The following is an 18,032-nucleotide window of genomic DNA, read 5'->3' as shown; positions in this document are numbered from 1 at the left end:
GCCCTGTCTCCCCACAAACAGCGCAGACTGACCAGCACACAGCTGGGACAGAATTTCCTTCTTCCTTGTATTCTCCCTCTTTGTCACTGCAGGCATCTAAAAGCTGACCTGCCTAGTCAAACAATTAAGTAGCTTTACTAGTTCTTGACCTTCAAGGAAAAAAAAAAATATCCTCAAAACAACATGTAAAGAGATCCTGAGCAAACACATTCGGAAAGCTGTATTTCAATGAGCATGGAGCGTTCACAGTCCCTGTTCCTTACCAGAAGGAAGGCAGGCACATTTTACTTAAGAGCAAGGTGTTTCTGACAGGGGTTTGAGTCAGAACGTCCCCCTCACTCCTGTAGTGTTTTTAATCTCAACTTCCGGAAAACTGCCTATTAGTTTGTAAATCCTGCACATTTTAGGGTTCTGTTTGGAGGAGCAGTTTTTTGCAGCTGTTGTTGTTTTTTGTTTTTTGTTTTTTTGGTCTGAGAAACTACGAGCTATCACCCCTCTGCTTTCCTATTAAGGTTTAGATCCCTTTTCCTTGGTTTAGGAAGGTAAGGCTCAGCCTGTATGTAAATTATGTAAATAGGGACTCTCACAACCCTGCTGTGGGAGGGAGGACGGTTGCCTGTGGGGGATCAAGTGCATTGCCGCAGAACGGTGTCAGTGGCGCAGGCAGCACTGAGACTGAAGCACTGGGGCGCAGAACACAGCTGCCCCGCCAGCCTGCGGGCTGGGGCTGTCCATGGGAGGCTGCCGTGGAATCCCGCAAACCGCCCCCCCGCCCCGCCTTCTGTATTCCAGACGATTCCAGTAAAAGGTAGAAGCAGAATAGGGCAACTTTCTCAATCTCTAGATTCAGATGGAAATTTAGCAGGTACCCTTCCAAATTGAAAGAGACCCTAAGATATGTCCAGTATTTAATACTTAGGATGTAACACTGGTTACTAGAACTCAGAAATCCAAGTCCGACTCAAGGGCCCATGATCTTACTCATGATACAATTACTGCTGTCTGACATACCCTACAAAGACCCAAAGCTGGGCCTCATTACTTTCATTTAATGTTATCTAGTAGAAGACCATGAAGCTAAAGTCACTGTATGGGAGTGGTATCCTTCCGTCATTCAGTAACATGGCTATTTGGAAACCATTGCTTTTAACACAATTATCAAATTTAAGGTTAATAAAAAGATTGCATTCCTATAAAACAAAAACCAACCTATTGCCAACCAACAAATATTCTAGAAAAACAAAGCCAAGTCTAGTATATTCATCAGCATTTTTATTTACAAATGAATGTGCCATGAGATAAATAAGCTAACACGTGGCATATGACCTTTGGCAAATCACAAGCCTTCTCTGTCTTAGCTTCCTCATTCATGAAATGAAGATGCCAATTTCTACTCGACACAATTATCAAAGATGTAAATGAAATAGTGTGTGTTGGAAGGACTCATTTTAAGCTACAAGTTTACTAATAAAAAACATTATCATTAGAGAATATGTTTCCCAGGTTTGTATGTTTGCTAAGTTAAGGAAGAGACTCTAGAGCCAAAGATGAGTGTTTGATACTTCCTGTTGACTCATCTAATGTAGCACTATTAAATGCCATTCATTCAGCCAAGATGGAAAGAGGTGCCACGAAGATACCAAAATGTGTAAAAACGGGATCTCGTCCTCAAGAAACTCATAGCATTGTACAAGAGCATGTAATCCATTATTGTGGTTCTTCTCTGTTTAAGAAAAGAGGTTCTTGTAAGAATCAGGAGAAGGGCAAACAAACTCTTCAGAAAATGCATGCACATGGCTAATAGAACGTTACTTTCATTGGCCAGGATATTTACTGGCCTCAGGTTAGGAACCCCCTGGTCTGTGGCATATGGTCCAGAGGCAGAAATAAGCAGTGTTTGGTGGACCTGCAGCTCTGCTGTGCTTCCTTATTGGGGGAAAGAGATGTCAAAACCACTAGTGTATCTTCAGGCTTCTGGCAGACTCCTGGAAGGAACACCCGTAGGTTTGTGAGAGAGGGTTCTCCCCAGGGCAGCAAGCAGCAGGCTACAATTTACATGCTCTGCTAGGAAATTAGAAGCAGTATGGCTCTGAATAGTGGGAGCGAGTTATATCAGGAAACTCTTTAGTCAAGATTTAAAGAACTCTGTTCTGGAAACACACATTTTATCTATAGTTAAGTGATCGCTCCTCTTAAAGGCAAAATTTCCAGTGTGCCAGGAAAAGAGGAGAAAAAAAAAGGCTTCTGCCAGGCTGGCCCAGCCTTTTTTTATCTTATTTACCTGCCCCCAACACCCCTCCCACCCCGCCCCGGGGCCCCTTCACCTCCCCTGCCTCTGACTATTCCTTCTGAGGATTTTTTTTCTGGGGAGAAGGGAAGCTTCCCTTCTTCTGCCTTCTAAGCGGGGTGGGGGAGGGGTGTTCTCCAGGGATCTCTTCCTGGCCCTCTTCTCTTCTGTGTAATGTTCTTCTTGGGACTGCTGGTGAATTGCTCTCAAAACAAAGATACCTCAACTATTATCCCTGTTCATAGTACTCCCTAGTAAGTCAAATTCTAGCTCTGGATTTCTTTTTGTCTTCAGTCCTCATGTGCATTGCAAATTGTTTTGGGATCATCTTAGACTTTGACTCTGGTCCGCATTTCCAATTCAGGATCACTCAAACTGGACTCCTTGTCTTATCAATCAAGCCCAATCTCTTTTTCCCTGCCTTTTTCCCTTTCTTTCTTAAAACATCAGTCTTTGACTCCTCTCCATCTCCCTTTCCCTTATGCTCAATGAGCTATCAACACTTACTCCCTAGAGTGTTCTGGGCATTTCTGCCATCCATTTTCCAATGACCATTCTGACAGCCATAGTGGCAGTTCTTCCTCTTAATGCATTCTCAAGGACTCTACCAGTGACATCCACCCATTCTCTGAAGCCCAGGTTACTGCCCTCTTCAATCCAACGGATGGATGCACAGCCTCCAGATGAATTGTTTTGATGTACTATTATGAATAGGTATCCCTATATTTATAAAACCTCACAATCTTCCTCATGCCTATAGAGTAAAGCCCCAAATCTTTAGTCTCACTTTACTGTGATCCAACATGTTTCTACCCACCACTCCCCTTCAGGGATTCTGCAATTCAAGCCAGACTCCTTTTTGCAATACATATACCAGAATTTCTGTCTCCTGTTGCTGGCTTATATCATTCTCTCTCTGGAACTACTTCAACCTGGTTCCATATGTTCAAATCCTAACCACTCCTCAAGGTTCTGCTCCACTTCCATTTCCTTCATGAATACCCTCCTGGTTTTTCAGTTACAACAGCAATTTCCCCCTCCTCGGAAACGGTGGCACATTTTATCTCTACTTCTCCAACAGCACATACCACTGCTTCCTCATATTACAGATAATTCTGTGCCCGAGTCTTTTCCTCAGCTTTCTGAAGACACAGAAGTGCATTCCTCTTCATCTACTTTAAAATAATCAGCATAAGCACTTAATGCATTGCATATCGTAGAAACCAAATATTTGTTGAATGCATATAGCTCGAGATGGAAAGGCTCACAAATGCTGCATAGAAGGCATAGCAAGAGAAGCTGCTGCTCTTCAATTCTCGAAGCTAATTTAATCTTAGCCCACAGGTAGTGGCTCATTTCCATTTTTTATTCCCTCTGATAAAGTGTTTCCTTATTGAGTCTGAGACCATCTTTCCCATGTGACAAAGTGGCACTGTCACCAATGCTGGCATCATGCAGCGGCTGGACACGGGATGCATTAAAAAACAAGGGCACCACCTTGAAAAATCACACAAGGTGCTACTCCAATGGTTCTGTATTAACATTACTCTACAAAATGCCAGGGCCCCACCGTCAATCATAATAATCAACACATTCTAGAATGAATTACTCTCACATGGAGCATGACTTTGTAGATGCATTATTTTCAAGCTACAGAATACGGTGCCTTTACATAAACACCAGGAGCCACAGTACCAGAATGGTGGGAGATTGTGCTCTTGTGCTAGAAAAGGCAGAGCTACAAATAAATTGCCATTAACTCTTGCATATCTCCTTTAGGTTGCCCGTGGTGGAATAGATCATAGGCATGCGTATATGTGTATCCTGCTTTGGCAAAGACTACATTCAAAGAGGTCAGGAAATTAAATCTTTTAATTGAGGTGTGAATGATCACAGAGTAGAAAGCTAGTACAGTAAGAAAGACATTAGGGGTGCCTGGCTGGCTCAGTTAAGTGTCTGTCTTTGGCTCAGGTCATGATCCTGGAGTCCTGGGATTGAGCTCCACTTTGGGCTTTCTGCTAGAAGCCTGCTTCTCCCTCTTCCTTTGTGTGCTCCTCCTCCTCTTCCTCCACTTGTGCTCTCTTCCTCTCTCTCTGGCAATTAAATAAATAAAATCTTAAACAAAAAAGACTGGTATTCATAAATGCAACTTGTTGCTTTTTTTGGATAACCCAATTGTTTGAAATGTAAAAAAAAAATTAAAAAAAAAGGTTTCATAATTGTGAATGAAATAAAAAAGAAAGTATTCTTTAGAAAGTGAAAAAAAAAAATGCTGAGGAAGATCCTTTCCCCAACAACAACAACAACAACAACAAAACCTGAGCCATACAGAATAACTAAAGAAAAAAATGCCTAAAGCAAAGAACACTATCTTGAAGCACTCTAGTGTATTAATTCTCAGATTTTTGCATGTAGTTATTTTTTAATTGAGGGGACCAATATAAGGTTGTTAAGTTTTTATTATATTAAGTAAATACATTGGGATGGGGGCGAAACAGTTTAATGAAAATAATGTCTCTTACAATCACATAAATGAATGAACATTTCATCATGAAAAGAAGACAGTTCTTCAAAGTGGATATGTTTGAATTCATGGTTTCACTACTTTTACTTTCTTCTTTCTCCTGCCCCCCATGGGTTGGCACTCAGTGGTTGGAAACCACTGCTCTAAGTTTGGTTAATACTAGTTCACTTGGTGAAATTTGGAACAGGCTGGTCTCCAGACGTTTATTCTCTGATTTGCTAAGAGAAATGACTGACCTAGATTAGTAGCAGTGAAGCTGGAAAATTTGTCAAAGAATTTGTCACACACAAAAAAGGAATCATGACCAGGACACCTGGATGGCTTAGGTGGTTAAATGTCTGCTTTCAGCTCAGGTCATGATCCCAGGGTCTTGGGATCGAGCCCCACACTGGGCTTTTTGCTCAGCACGGAGTCCGATTTGGACCCTGCCTCTGCCCCTCCTCCCACTCATGCTCTCTCACTCTCTCAAATAAATAAATAAAATCTATTAAAAATTATATATATATATATATATATATATATATATATATATATGGAGTCATGGCCTTGTGGAACAAGCTGTATTCTAGCAACCTGTAATTTACCAAATTTGGTCAATCACAACATATGTTATGTACCTCTCCATCCCCAATTTTAACTCTCTAGAAATCAGAATAAATCTTATGATCAATGTCCAGAGAAATCAGTCGATCCTCAGAGATGTAAGCTGTGCCACTTCCTGTGGAAGCGTCATAGCCTGGAAGAGAGTAAACTTTTGGCTATTTATTTATCCTTGTTTCCCCAGTTGCCTTATGGAGCAGCCTCGCATAGTCGAATTTTTGCTTGAACTTAGACCCAGAATTGTCCTCAGTAGCACTGTATTGTATGTCAGCACTGAAAAGAAAAAGGGCCACGGAGCCAGCGAACAGAGGGGAGGATGTAAGTTGACCGTAAGTGATGCCAAGTATTTATCACTCGAGAAATGAACCAACCGATTCTCTTGTAACACGACAACCGAGTATTTTACAAAGGATCCACGAATATAAGACCCATGTATGTAAATGAATTTGTGCAAGGAGATGTATCTCTTGTCCTTGGGATATATACAAAAGAACCATCTGTTGGATGCCAAGCAGCACAATTAGAGGCAGAAGAATTTGCCAATCTCTCAATATAAATCACAGTGCTTTCAAAGCCAGGAAAGGTGAGTGATCCGTGCATGCTTTGTGAAGGACTATTACTCAGGAGCTAGGTTGCCAATAGCTTCCTGATAACTTTCAAATTAGCTGTGTGAAAGTGTGGAGGGGTATGGAGGTGGAGTAGTCAAATAATCAAATGGAGATGGAGAGAATACACCAGTGGTCTTTGAAATGCCTTAAGATTATATTTTCAATCACAAACGTGCTAAAAGTTTTTATCAAAAAATGCATTATGAAAAGTAACATGTCATGTGCCTAATAAACAATGGCCAGAAGTGATTCAGAAGGATGAAAAGAAGGCTCTGACTTAAAATCTTAGTTATTACAGGCATAATATGCTAGTGTATAAATAAAGACACTCCATTGTGCTATATTTTAAAAAGAACTATACATTTTTCTTCTTAAAATGTCCTTTTTGCCTAAAAAGAAGATGCTACTTAAATTGAGATGTATTTTAAAACCAAGAGGCCAGAACTGAGGAGATAAAGCGCAGGAGGGTTAATTCTGTAATCACAATATCTATAAAATTAGGATTCTTCCATTTGCTCTTTCTTTTGCTTCTCCCCCCAGATATCTAGACCACTGTGATTCTTTCTATACTCTCTTACATTTTGCAAAAAACGCATCTTTATGTTCTTTTTCCTGTTCTATTGAATTAAGCAAAAAGGAAAAGTTATGGGTATCTTAAATAAGGAGTAAATGGCCAGGTAAATCAAAAGGACAGAACTATGGAGAAAGTAAGCTACAGATATGTAATGTACCAGAAAAAATTACAAAAGACTTGAAAATGGACCAAGATGATTACTAGATGTCTTCAATGAAAAACTATGAATTATCTAGAACATAATCTTCCAGGGTATCTGACTATGAGTTTTGGTTCCTTTGTCATCTTTGAACAACTTCACAGTTCTCTAAGTTAAAGATAATTGATAGAGATACAAATGATTCTTGTGTACAAAAATGTGCAGTGTACATGTATGATTGAATACAATTGATTCTTGCCCTGTGGATATTGACCAGTTCTGCATCTAGTAAGCAGATGTGTTTTAGTATTCCTCATGAGTTTACATATTCATCTGCTTTTTGGATTCTTTAATGAATTAATTTTAACAGCCTACTGATTCTCTCATTAGTTAATGAACTAAATAAAATCTTTGATATCTGTTCATTTTATATTTGTTTGAGAGTCAAGATTCTACCTTTTAGAAATAATTATCCTTTAACTAGTTTTAAAAATCCTTACAGTTAGAAATTTTTCTTTTAAAAAAATGGTTATTTTCATGGGATAATCTGGTAATCAGAGTAGGAAGGAATTAGAAAATATTAGTCTTTTCTTAATCACTGAATATTCCTTAATTGTTGGTTGAATTAGTACTGTATCACTGGTGCTCCGAAATGATTTAGTAGACCTCTGTGGCTTGGAGCTGGCAGTGCTCCAAGTTTGAAATTCTTGGGTGTTTTGCATGCATCCAAGAGGAAGATTAGGCCTGGAAGAGTCTAGGGTGGTCTGCTCATTTAGGGACTAACCAGTCCCGGAAATGTTGAGAAACAACCAAGGGAAGATGTGCTAAAACTCCCCAGAATTTTTTAAACACTTTGGTAAATATAAATATATTAAGCCTGAATCCCTTAGCAGTAAGAGGGGGGCTAATTGGAATGAAGATGGACGTGACTCACAAGAGTTCGTTTCCTTGCTGATACCCAAGGCTTCCAAGGAGCTTTGGTGATTTTTGGTGCCAAACATCCTCCAAGAGGAGGAGATAAGGGTTATAAACTTTCAAGAACATTTCACAACAAAGATAACTTCTTGGGAAATTGTTTGGCCTAATGAATAGATGATGAATATGTAAGTCTCTAGTCAAACATTTTCCCATGTTAGGCTATAACAGATTTCTAAAATCAAAAACCAAAATACTCAATTATTTTGTGGCTTTCAAAAAGTTAGAAAAATGCAGTCCAGCAGAACTCTCTGCAATGACATAAACATTGCATATATGTACTCGTCCAATAAGGTAGCCATTTGTTACTTGTGGCTACTGGGTATTTGTAGTGTGACCAATATACCTCAGAAACAAGTATTTTAATTTTATTTAATTTTAATTAATTTCAATAGCCATTTATGGCTTGTGGTTACCCTATTTGACAATGGAGCACTAGAAGTAGGCCAAATAGATCAATTCTTCATAACCTTGGTTCTTGACCAACTATGAGTGTTTACAAACAAAAACAGGAAAATTATTAGCATGAACTCCATAAAACATGTCTCCTTGCGCAAGACAAGATGTTTTATTTGTAAACACACTCTTTTTCTTCAAGAGATCTCAATTGATAAAGAGGCTCCATTTGGAATTCCAAAGGCTTTTGATTAAAGCAGGTGACCAACAAGCATCAGTAAGCTGGCAGATCCCAGCCCTGCTAGAAATGTGACTTGGGCTTCCCAAAAAGTGGTAATAAATAATTCCGTTTGGCACAAGCAGGGAGACTTTGTCCTTGCCAATGAATGACTTCCTTTGCAATACTGTCAGGAGAGCTAAACAAGGGACACACAAGCCCTGAGGCAAGATTCAGAGAGTAGTTTCAGAGAGATGGGTTAAAAAGTCATCATCAATCAAGGTCATGTGTGGCTCAAGGCCATTTTGGAACTAAGCCAGGCATTAATGGTCTTAGCTTACCCATTAATGCTTTAAGAAATCCCTGCTGATTGCTCTTACCCAGCCTATGGGCTTAGCTGTTTAAAAGACTGCAGAATGTTCCTGCTGGAAACACCTTGACCAGACCCTCATTTTATAGGTGAGGAAACAAAGTCATCTGTACCGAGCAATTTCTTGTACACCAAGGATGTTTAATGAGCTACTATAGATGCTTAAAAATATATAAACTTTAAATGTGAATGCAATACCTAGAATTTAATTTACTCACTCATTCATGCATTCAACCATTCATTCTTTCAGTAACTACTTATTCTTGACAACTACATATCAGGTCCTGTACTAGGTGCTAGGGATGCAGAAGATAACAGGGTGATGCAAGAGATATGCTTTTGTGATATTTTCCTTTATGTGTGAGATATATAGTCTTTTTTTTTTTTTTAGATTTTTTATTTATTTGTCAGAGAGAGAGAGGGAGCGAGAGCAAGTACAGGCAGACAGAATGGGAGGCAGAGAGAGAGGGAGAAGCAGGCTCCCTGCCGAGCAAGGAGCCCGATGTGGGACTCGATCCCAGGACGCTGGGTTCATGACCTGAGCCGAAGGCAGCTGCTTAACCAACTGAGCCACCCAGGCGTCCCGAGATATATAGTCTTTACAGAGACTTCCAGCTTTTTATTCAGAACTTTAACAATATTGGAATTTCTAATTTCTCAATATTAAAATATTGCTTGTGTCATAAAGTTTTTAAAAGCTGGCTATGTCCCTGAAAATCTGAAAATACTCAGATATAAGGTTGCTTCTCAATTACTTTGTCCATGGAGGGAGTATTAGCCTAAATTACCCTCCAATCATTTGCTAATCCTTGAATATATATTGAAGGGCTGGGAAAGGGGGTAAAATAGCCAGAGAAATTATTTAAAGAAAAAAATTCTCACAGAAAGACTTTTGAGCATTCAAAGCCAGTTTTAACCTATCTTGATAATGCAGAGTCAGAACTGTTAAGTACAGTATTATAATTTGATGATACCTAACAGAGGACAGTAGTAGTTAGGGCTGTTGGCCATACACATGAAATAGCCCAAATACAAGGCATTTATATTTATATTAACTTATATTTGGTTCTATTTATAGTGTTTCTTTCTTGTCTTTCTTGTTTGAATTCTCCATCTCTTGCCACTATTTTACTGTCTTAGCTTTAAGAGCCTTCCCAGCTCTTGTTATTTTTCTCTTTTAGCTTTAACCTCTTTATTTTATAAGATTATATGTGAGGGTTTGAGGACATCCCTAAACTCCCCAGAGGTAAAATGCTTAGTTTCACTTTGCCTCGGTGTCTGTTGAGACCACACAAAGCTATTTTCTTATCTTGGCTAATAACGATAATATTCCCAAGACCCAAGGGCTCTTTTAGTAAAATGGTGTAAGCTCATTTTCTTTTTATTTCTTTTTTCCTTCCTTCCTTCCTTCCTTCCTTCCTTCCTTCTTTCTTTCTAGATTTTGTTTATTTGAGAGAAGGAGAGAGAGAGAGTGTGAGAGAGCACGAGTCAGGTGAGGGGCAGAGGTAGAAGCAGACTCCCCAGAGCCCAGAATGGAGCTCTATCCCAGGACCTGGAGATCATGACCTGAGCCAAAGGCAGATGCTTAACTGGCTGAGCCATCGAGGTGCCTGTACACTCATAGGTTTCTGACACCAAGATGATTATAGAAGGATATTAACATTAGGCTGAATTTTGTGAAATTGCCATTTTTATAAGCCAAAGTGGTCAAATATTGGCATGTTCATATGCTTCAACCTACTATTTAGTGAGAATTTACTGTGTCTTAGGCTAAAGATTAGAACTTTTGTATGCTGTTTTGCTACATTTTATTTCATACAGAATTTTTAGTTTTGAAAAGTCATCATATCTCACATTTTTAAGATGCATACTAGTTTAGAAGTCTGGAAAAAATTTATTATGATTTCCTTTTAGAATTCTTTTCACTTTGTACTAGAAATGCTAAAACGGACAAAAAGAACTCTCTGACACAAAACACCAACCTAAATTAGGTGGCTCTTTCTTTAAAAGAAAAAAAAAATACTTGTGACTTACTGTACCCTGGGGAAATTAAGTCACCTACATTATTTTCTAGACAGTCTTTTGCAGGACTACTATGGGGAAAATGAAAGTGAGAAAGAATGTGTCAAAAAATAATTTTATTGCTTTGTTTTTTAATACTCCTATAAATGAAAATATAAAATCATCTTGTTACTGACTAATGTTATATTAATGTTACCTGAAAACATCCACCTGTTAACTCTATTTATAAACCTGTCATACACATTGTAATAGGGGGATTTCTAAAAAAAAGTTTGGTTTCCTCTTCCTGTTCATCACTGTCAAATGTCTGAAAAGGCAACTTGTAATTTTTATTGCAGAGTGTGGGCAAACAAGTAAAACATTAAGAAGATATAAAAAGTCTCCATGAAAGTGTTCTGGTTATACTTCCCTGTAATTTTCAGAACCACATTCAAAATAAAGTAACAGCTTTAGGAAGTGTGTAGAAAGATGAATTAAGGAAATAAGCCAATGTTAATGTCAGATAGGAAAAAAAGAGAGAGAGAGAGAAGAAAAAGAAATTTCAGGAGATAGTGTACTTCTCCACAAAGCAGGGTCAAGCAATCTAACTAGTATTCAACCCCTCTCATTTTCAGAGATCTGGAGAGACATGGATGTAATTATTTCCTTTTGAATCTCTTCTAAGTTTAGTCATCCTCACTGACAGGAAACTGTCCCTTATCAAGCTCTTTACACAGCTAACTCAAGACTTTTCCTATGGTTGGGGGGGTGGGTAAAATGGGAGGGATATTTTATGGATCTTCTGCTGAGCACCAGTGCTCACTACCCTGGCACCTGGTGGGGATGTGTCGCTGTCCTTAGTTAACCACGGGAAGATTGCAGGGGCGTCGTGGTGAAATGAAGGCGAGGATGTCGGCTTTTCACTTTATTCACTTGGGGGCCGCTTCTTCCATGTCTTAAGGATTATTGAAATTTAAAGCTAGGTGTGTCAGAGAAATTTCAGAGAATATTTTTAGGACTCCAAGATAATGTGTCAGGGTCTTTCTTGCAAATGGCTTGTCCATAAGTAAGTTAGAATAAAATAAAATTATTCTCTCAAGCTGACTTTTAAAAAAATATATACAGATAATTGGCCCTGCAGAGAATGACTGAAGGGTGGGGATTAGGTTGGTATGAGCCTCGTAGATTTTACAGTGAAACAGATCTATAGATAAAGCTTTTAAAACCACAGTTACAGTCCCAATAAGAAAAACAATGAGGGTCAAAGCTCAACCTCAGTTAAGCTCAAGAGAGGCTACTCAAACAGGATGGGATATGCTGTCATATTTTCTCATTTCAAGTATAGCCTGAGAATCTACAAGTGAGAGTCTAGGAGCTTGAAGACTAGGGAACTGTTAATAAAATTCAGGAATATGCTAGGAATACCTAAGTTTCAAAATGAAAAGAAATTCTTCCTATAAAATAGAGGCTCTTAACCTCAGTTTTCTCCCCAGATAGCAATTAATTCAGGGACTTCTAGAGGTTAGAGCATATAATGGACTAGCCATCTATACATAATTGCTAGTCATCTAAACATACTGACACAAAATTATTACCAATCCTCATAACAAGGTAACCTGGAAGGTAACCTCATTTTGCAGATTAAGAAACTGAAACATGGTCAGTTTAAGATATTTTACCATGTTCACATGGCTTACTAAGGAATGTAAAGGGAATCTGAGCTTCTATTTGAAGACTTCAACTCCCACTCTACTTTTTAAAAAAGATTTTATTTATTTATTTGAGAGAGGAGAGAGCAGGGCAGGGGCAGAGGGTGAGGGAGGACAATCCGTTTCTGTGTTGAGCTGGAGCCCGATGTGGGACTCAGTCTTGGGACCCTGAGATCATGACCTGATCCAAAATCAAGAGCTGACTGCTTACACAACTGAGCCACCCAGGTGCCCCCCATCCCAGTCCAATGTATTTTTACTATGCATTGCTGCACCAGTTGAATGGGATTTAGAGGTCACTTGGTCTACTTCTCGAGTTGAATGCAGGAATTCCCTCTGCAAGACTAACTCTGCTTAAATTCCTTGTGTGTGCGTCAGCTTTGTGTTTGCGTGTGTATGTGTATGAGAGATATCTCAGTGTTTGATTGGCTTCCATGATGGTAAGGTAGCTCATAATGTTTAGATGAAATCTCACTCCTTTTAACCTATTGACCCTATGTTTGCCAAATAATGCTACAACTGGCTTTAGGTATAAAATATATTAATTAGGATCTTAACTTGCTATATAGTACATTACAATCCTTCAACTTTTTTTAATTAAAAAAAGCTAAATTGGTAAAACATTCATAGGCAACAAAATTCAAAAGATATCAAAGGGCTTATAATGAAGACCCACTATCTCCTATCCCCTAGTCAGCCAGTATCTCTTGGTGGAAGCAACAAATGTTATCATCCACAGAAATCTTAAATATATACAGTATATATATTTTCCCCTTTTCCTTCTTACAGAAGTAATAACATAATAAACTTCCTTTACACAGTGGTTGGGAACCTCACTTTTTCATTTAGCAACATATCTTGAAAACTATTTGCTGTCATACATAAAGAGCATCCTCATTTTATTTACTTACACTTTTAGCAGCATCACAGCATTTTACTGTATGGATACACCATAATTTACTCAGCCCCCTACCAATGGGAATTTAGATTACTGCAATCTTTTGCTATTACAAATAATGAGGTATTGGCTAATTTCAGAAATATATCATTTCACAGGTGTGCAATTATCTCCGCAGGGTAAGTTCCTTGAAGTTAAATTGCAGGTCAAAAGGCACAGGTATTTGTAATTTTGATAAATATTGCCTAACTGCCCTCCATCAAAGTTTTATGATTAAAAGCCCAGGAATATACTTAGAAAGAAAGAAGAAAGACCTATACAAGAGAAAAATTGAAATACTGCTAAGAAATAGAAAAAAAAAACTAGAATGTTTCATCTTTTATGTAACACTCTTCCTAAAATAAGGACAGATGAACATGTTAAACAACACCATAGGGGTACAGTCAGCAAGATCCAGGCCATGGGAAAGTCCACAGTACAATAGATTCAGTTTCAACAAATAAAATACAGGAGTAAGGGGCAGGGAGAGCTGGGGAGGCAGGAAGCCAGTGGCTTCAAAGAGACATATGAATAGATTGCAATGCCTGGTCTTCATTTGGATGCTGGTTGAAATAAACTAACTTTAAAAATCATATATTGTATTGTAAGACAATGGGGGAAATGATTAGGATAAATGGAAATGGACACCTTATTGTTAGATAGGAATATTCAAGATCATAAAGATATTACTCTATATATTTAGTGCAATTTCAATAAAAATAGCAACCTTTAAAAATTAGACAAGCTATTCTAAAATTCACAAAAAATTACACAAGAATAACAAAAAAAAATTCTGGGAAAAAATTAACAGTGATGAGATACTAAAATGCACTTAAAAACAATAATAATGAGAAGAGGGTGTTGAGAAATATAATTTAGTATATGATAAAACTTGGCATGTCCAATCAGTGGAATAAGAGATCATTTAGTAAGTACTAACGTGTTAAAAGAACAGACTATATATTTAAAAATAAAGAAGATAAGTACTTTGCACTTTAAATCAAAATAAATACTAGATGGTCAAACTTTAAAAGTGAAAATTGAAGCTTTGAAATTCCAAGGAGAAATCCTGGGAACTTACAAATACATTCATATATAAGTACACACAGATACACATATATTTTCCATACATAAAACATGTATATATTCACATGTGTATATATGTTACATCTGTGTATATTATGTATATATATATGTGTGTATGTACTGTTTTAAAGAAGTGTTATACACACACAGTGTTGTATTAGAAAAGGCCTAAGTGTGGCAAAGACTGGGAGCCATTAAAGAAAAAAGTAATATGACTATAGGCAAAAATAAAAAGTCTTTACAGCAAAACCACATGAGTGAAGTCAAAGGCAAGTAGCAAAGTAAAAAATCTTAAATTTAAAATAAAGTGAAATTTTCCTACTTCATATAAGACCTCTATAAACCTATAAAACAACAAAAGTTCTATAGAAAATTAGGCAAAGGACATGAATAGATCTTTCACCTAAAAGATACTTAAAATGCTCTTAAACGCAGAAAAATATGGTCAAAGTTTTTGATTATTATTTAAAAGTAAAACTACACTGAGTTACCATTCATTACATATCGGATTAATAAAAGTAATATTAAGGCCTTACCCCTAAAAATTTAAGAATGACCCTAAGGTCATCTGACTTGTAGGAAAAAAATGGTTGGGGCAAAAAAGCAGTAACCTCTCAGAAATTCTAGAATACTCCAGTAATCTGTAGGATTGGCATTACGGTTCTATCTCAGACAAAGTTTACAGCATCAGATGATCTCTCTAATCCAGAATGCAATGGAAAAACTAGAACAAATAAAATCTTTAAGTTTTTAAAAATAGTCAAAAATAAAAATCCATAAAAAAATAAAAAATAAAAAAATCCATAAAAATACACATTTTTGTATTGAAGCTTATATACTTTTACTCAGCAGGGCATTCCTTGATCCCTACTCCAGAATGCTTATTTTTATTCTAAATACAATCCTAACAGTAATGTTTGTTTTGATTTGGTTCCCCATCTTTAGCAATTAAAAGGAAAAAAAAATAGAGTAAAAGGCTGCTGGAAACAGGCCTACAGGTCTTTAGGAAGAAGCCACAAAAGATGTTGTTCTACAGTCAATGAAAGCCTATGCAGATCTGATAAAGACTTAAACCCTAGGACGATTTACTATAGGCACATTTCCTGTGAGAATCATGGCATTGCTGCAGCACTCAGTGTAAGATATTCATGAGGATGCCCTTCAGCCATCTCAAAAATAATTCTTTCTCTGTTCAGTACATCCCTCCGTAGGGGATGTCTGATGTATGTCTGATAAACTACCATAAACCATCAGAAACAAAATATTGGGATATTTACTGAGATCCATTTCATTTGTCTGGAAAACTCAATTGCACAGAAAAACAAATTTCTCCTGAGACAGAACTAACCATGATATGACTGTAGTTTAAAAGACAAATAATAAATTGTCACTGGTGTGCTTTTGTTTTTCAACCCACAGGTCAGATTTTCCAGGCTTCAATAATTCTGAATTGAATAAAACCTAACTTACCTTGTGATTACTTACCAAGGAATAGTTCTGTGGCTTTATGACCTTATCACAGAACACGTCGCATTTCAAAATTACTTGCCTTAATGTAATTATGTTAATGAAATGAAATTAGGCTCATATTTGAATCTGCATGGCTTAGTAACGGCAGCAGTCAGAATCATCTTTTGATGGCTCCTTGCAATGTCTGTGGCAGAAAGGCTCTCTCTTCAATTTTCTTGTGGGGTTATGCTTCTCTTTGATGTTCCTCACTTTTTAGCAATGAACATGGATGGCATTTTAACACTTCTCAGGTATTTTTTGCAACGAAGTTACTCTACTAGGCAATAAAAGGTGTCCTCGCAGGGACCAGTTACCTTAAGACTGAGAATCTCGTAGGATTAGATAGTGTGTGTGTGTGTGTGTGTGTGTGTGTGTGTGTGTGTGTGGTGTGTAGCCTCTAAGGATCATTAATATCATTAATGTGAGGCAAAAGTCCCAGACTAAATGGCTTCTGGGGAAGCATAATTTATTCAGAATGACATGACTCTAAAATGTTTTTATAACCTAGTATTAAAAAGGGAGCTAATAAAACTATTTCTCTAAATCAGCACTTCCCAGTGTGTGGTTGGGGGACTTTCCAGTCGGAATTTCCCGGGAGAGGAGGAAAAGCCCAGGCTAGGGGACCACATCACTAACGTCTTGAATCAAAAATTCTAGCGCCATTTTTTTCAAGAGATATTTCAGGGGACTGTTTGATGTACTCAAGTGTGAAAATCAAGTTGGTAAGATACCAACGAGGATATGTCTGTCAGTGGAAGTGAGGTGCAAAGGGTTCGGAGGTGAGAGGAACAGAGGAGGAGGAAATAGTGGAGGGCTGATGACGAGGTACTTCACAAATTCCTTCATTTATTCCTTTACAAGGTGATGGGCTATGTTCATGTCTGTTGCTAGGATGATGGTTGAATATCTTGAATATCGACCTCCTCTCCAGACAGCAAACTCCATGAGGGCGAAATCACATCTGTCTCCCGGGAGACTATACCCGCCTCGTGCATTGCTTTGTCTGCTCTCAATATCTGCTGAGTGGATGATTTAGGAATAGTATCTCCGCACACAGAGGAGCAAACTGAGACTCAGAGAAGGCAGGTAGCCTAAGACCATCCTGTTTGCAGTGAGTAGAAACTCAGGACTATCGCTTCTTGGCCTTTTGGCTAAGATCAAGTGTAGAAACTCAGGGCTACTATCAAAGCCCAGGAGGCTTTCCCTCAACAGTCTCACCTGTGGGTCATTGGATTGTTTGTAAAGGAGACCTATATCAACATAGCCTTTTGACGCTCAAATCCTCAAAAATCCCTGTAATGGAGTTTATTTAGAAAATATAATAAGTTATATAGTATTTTAGAATGTGATAAATATCTTGGCATGGGGGGGTGGGGACAACTCAGCACAAGGGAATAAGAGAGTGAGAGGCTGACAAGGCATATTGCAGTTTTATTTTATTTTTTTATTAGTTTCAGAGGTAGAATTTAGTGATTCATCAGTTGCATATGGTACCCAGTGCTCATTACATTTAATGCCCATCGCTGAATTAGCCCTTCCCCTAGCCCATCTCTGCTCCTGCAACCCTCAGTTTGTTTCCTAGAGTTCAGCATTTCTTATAGTTTGCCTCCTTATTTTCATCTTATATTATTTTGTAGTTTTAAATAAAAAAGCTGAGGAAAGCTTCACTGATTAGCTGATTTCTGGACAAAGCCTTCAAGGAAGCCCCTTCAAGCCCCTGATAACTAGAGCCAGAGGCCAGGGATTAGCAAGAGCACATGCCTGAGGAAGGAGTGTGTCTGTATGATCCCAAGATTAGCAAGAAGCCAACTCAGGCAGAATGGAGAGGGTGAGGAGGAGTGCGGGCGGCTACGGAGGAATGGGAAGAGAGGGTCTAGGAACTGAGCAAAGACAGCCCCTTTGAAGAACAGAGAAATCCAGCAATAGCTGGATGGAGAAGACACCTTGCTTGTTTGAAGTACAAGAGAAAACAGGATGCTGGTTTCCTAGTAGCAATGCTCCAAGAGATGGGGGATTGATGATTTCAGGAGAGGGAACTGCAGAAGTGGTGCTTCGAGGAGAGAGGATAAGCACCTGTGTCCAGGTAGGGGGTGGCCTTGC

At 38.2% G+C, this 18,032-nt stretch overlaps 1 protein-coding gene across 3 annotated transcripts in view; it reads right to left on the bottom strand.

Annotated features, from left to right (window-relative positions):
• The window catches only part of SERPINI1 (serpin family I member 1), a 71,705-nt gene that overhangs the window by 28,347 nt on the left and 25,326 nt on the right, over positions 1-18,032 (bottom strand). The gene's annotated exons all lie outside the window — the stretch shown is intronic.

This window comes from Mustela putorius, unplaced genomic scaffold, assembly GCF_011764305.1.
Source record: "Mustela putorius furo isolate JIRA1106 unplaced genomic scaffold, ASM1176430v1.1 tig00003834_pilon_pilon_pilon, whole genome shotgun sequence".
NCBI lineage: Eukaryota > Metazoa > Chordata > Mammalia > Carnivora > Mustelidae > Mustela > Mustela putorius.
This window is presented reverse-complemented; position numbering and strand designations above follow the sequence as displayed.